The sequence below is a fragment of the Bison bison genome, unplaced genomic scaffold, assembly GCF_000754665.1.
Source record: "Bison bison bison isolate TAMUID 2011002044 unplaced genomic scaffold, Bison_UMD1.0 scf7180017864233, whole genome shotgun sequence".
Taxonomy (NCBI): domain Eukaryota; kingdom Metazoa; phylum Chordata; class Mammalia; order Artiodactyla; family Bovidae; genus Bison; species Bison bison.
In genome coordinates this window covers 1,271,739-1,274,544 of record NW_011494805.1, presented here as the reverse complement: position 1 = coordinate 1,274,544, position 2,806 = coordinate 1,271,739, and the positions used below count along the sequence as shown (strand labels likewise).

Genomic DNA, 2,806 nt, shown 5'->3' with positions numbered 1-2,806 from the left:
CATTTAACATCTACTGCTGCTGCTAAGTCGCTTCAGTCGTGTCTGACTCTGTGCGACCCCAGAGACGGCAGCCCGCCAGGCTCCCCCATCCCTGGGATTCTCCAGGCAAGAACACTGGAGTGGGTTGCCATTTCCTTCTCCAATGCATGAAAGTGAAAAGTGAAAGTGAAGTCACTCAGTCATGTCTGACCCTCAGCGACCCCATGGACTGCAGCCCACCAGGCTCCTCCATCCATGGGATTTTCCAGGCAAGAGTACTGGAGTGGGGTGCCATCGCCTTCTCCGATTTCACATCTAAGGAGAAATGAAAAAAGTAAAGCTGGGACCTCCCTGGTGGTCCACTGGCTGAGACTCTGCGCTCCCAGAGCAGGGGGCTCAGGTTTGATCCCTGGTCAGGGAACCGTATCCCACATGCCACAGCTAAGACCTGGTGCAGCCAAATAAATCAATGATTAATTAGCAAAGAAAGAAGAAAGAAAGAAAAATAATGCCCACAAAGCAGTCTTTACTTTTAAAAAATATTTTTCACTTTTGAGGGAAGTTGAGAGAAAGAATGAGATCTGAGATCCTTGAGAATGTGAGGAAATGTCTACCTTCAGAGAAGAGATGGGGCGGGAGGGTCTTTGCAAATAATCTCATTCCCAAATTGCAACGGCTGCCAAGAGTCTTTCTACAAGTGGAAGGGTAGCTGCATGTCCCAGGACTGAGACAGCTCAGGCACGCCTTCGCCCGAGTCTTCCACCGCAGGCAGTCTCCGTGAGCTACACCAAAGCCCAAGAACCTGCACTGGGTTTTCTCGGAAAGCTCCAACCCACATGGGCCTGGACAGGGCGCTCTGGCAGCTCATGCCAGTGCTAAATACGTCCAGGAGGGTGTTGGTTCAGGAAACTGATGCCTGGCCATCCCCGGCAAAAGGAAGAAACAGGAAGAAATTGCTTTGGAGGCTGGGGGAAATAAGGATTTTAACCCTCCACGCCTCACCCTCCTCACCCAGGCTGACCAAGATCTCTGCGATTCATAGGAAAGGACAGGCCTAAATATAACTCTGCCCACAACGGTACTGACCAGTCCTCAGTGTGACCATGTAATTAACGAAGTAGGAGGTCTCCAAGTGGATCGGGACCCCCTCAGAGTAAGCAGAGTAAGCACGAAGAGGTATTTTGGGAGAATTTTCATATTTGACTCATTCATTTGATTTTTCAATGGTCAGTAAGTTTAATGTTTCCTTTGTAAACGCAGTCTTTTGAATGTGTGGACAAGGGGTGAAAAGGTTTTTCCTAATTTAAATAATGGCCGGCTGGGATTATAAGAATTTGGGGAAAAATCTGTCTTTTGCTATTTCTTTCCTAGGGAAGTGATTTGCCAATTTCATCTGAGAGGCATTCTCCTCTGGTTCTCACAGGCTAAAATCCAGCCTCCAATTAGTCAAAATACCGGGCTACGATACAAGGAAGAAAATGACTTCTGCCCCTTGCTAGCCGGCAACCCACTGAAGTGTTTGCTGCAGGAGGCTCTAGTATGAAACGCAAAACTAATAAACGTCGAATAAAAGTTCAAGTGAGCCAAGAGAGGAAAAGAAAAACTTTAAAAATAAATAATTTTACACATTGATGCAAATGAAAGCACAATCCAGGGACTTGCTTCGTGTTTGTTGTTTGTTTTCGATATGGACATTTATTCTTCACCTGCCTTCTGCCCAAACGAGCTCGTGAATTCAAGTCCCAGCACTTTTAAGGTGGACCTTAAAGTAAGGATGTAATTCAAAATGATACGCGGACCCCTGTGCTCATTGCAGCACTGTTGACCAAACCCAGCTCATGGGAACAACCTAAATGCCCATCAACAGAGGAATGGAAAAAAAAGATGTGGTCTGTATATACAATGGGACATAGCTCAGTCAGAAAAAAGAATGAAACTGGGTTATCTGTAGAGATGTGGATGGACCTAGAGTCTGTCACACAGAGTGAAGTCAGAAAGAGAAGAACAAATATTGTCTATTAATGCATATACGTGGAATCTAGAAAAACGGTACAGATGAACCTATTTCCAGGGCAAGAATAGAGATGCAGATGTAGAGAACGGACATGTGGACCTAGTCGGGGGCACGAAGGGGAGGATGGGACGAAGTGGCAGGTTGGGATTGACATATATACACTGCTGCTGCTGCTAAGTCGCTTCAGTCGTGTCCGACTCTGTGCGACCCCATAGACAGCAGCCCACCAGGCTCCCCCATCCCTGGGATTCTCCAGGCAAGAACACTGGAGTGGGCTGCCATTTCCTTCTCCAATGCATGAAAGTGAAAAGTGAAAGTGAAATCGCTCAGTTGTGTTCGACTCTTAGTGACCCCATTGACTGCAGCCCACCAGGCTCCTCGGTCCATGGGATTTTCCAAGCAAGCGTACTAGAGTGGTGTGCCATTGCCTTCTCCGATATATATGCTACCATGTGTAAAGTAGGTAGCTAGTGGGGACCTGCTATAAAGCCCAGGGAGCACAGCTCGGTGCTCTGGGATGACCTGGAAGGGTTGGATGGATGGGAGGGATGGTCCAAGAGGGAGGAGCTATAATATGTACGGTTGGTTAATTTCATTGTACAACAGAAACTAACAGCATTGTAAAGCAATTTTACTTCAATTTAACAAAATAAAAGAAAGCACAGACAGCTGTCTATGTGGCAGGGGGCTCTTCAGTAAGAAGTATGCTGGCCATGAGCACTACAAGAAACACCTCTAAGCTCTGGGCAGGGAGGAAGACATGTGGGACATCAGTGGGTGTCGTCAGACGTAACATTGGGAGGAATAAAAAAC

The 2,806-nt window shown here is 47.0% G+C and overlaps 1 protein-coding gene across 5 annotated transcripts in view; it reads right to left on the bottom strand.

The window, feature by feature from the left end:
- ENPP2 (ectonucleotide pyrophosphatase/phosphodiesterase 2) overlaps nt 1-2,806 on the bottom strand; it is a 135,502-nt gene that overhangs the window by 1,569 nt on the left and 131,127 nt on the right. The window lies entirely within an intron of this gene.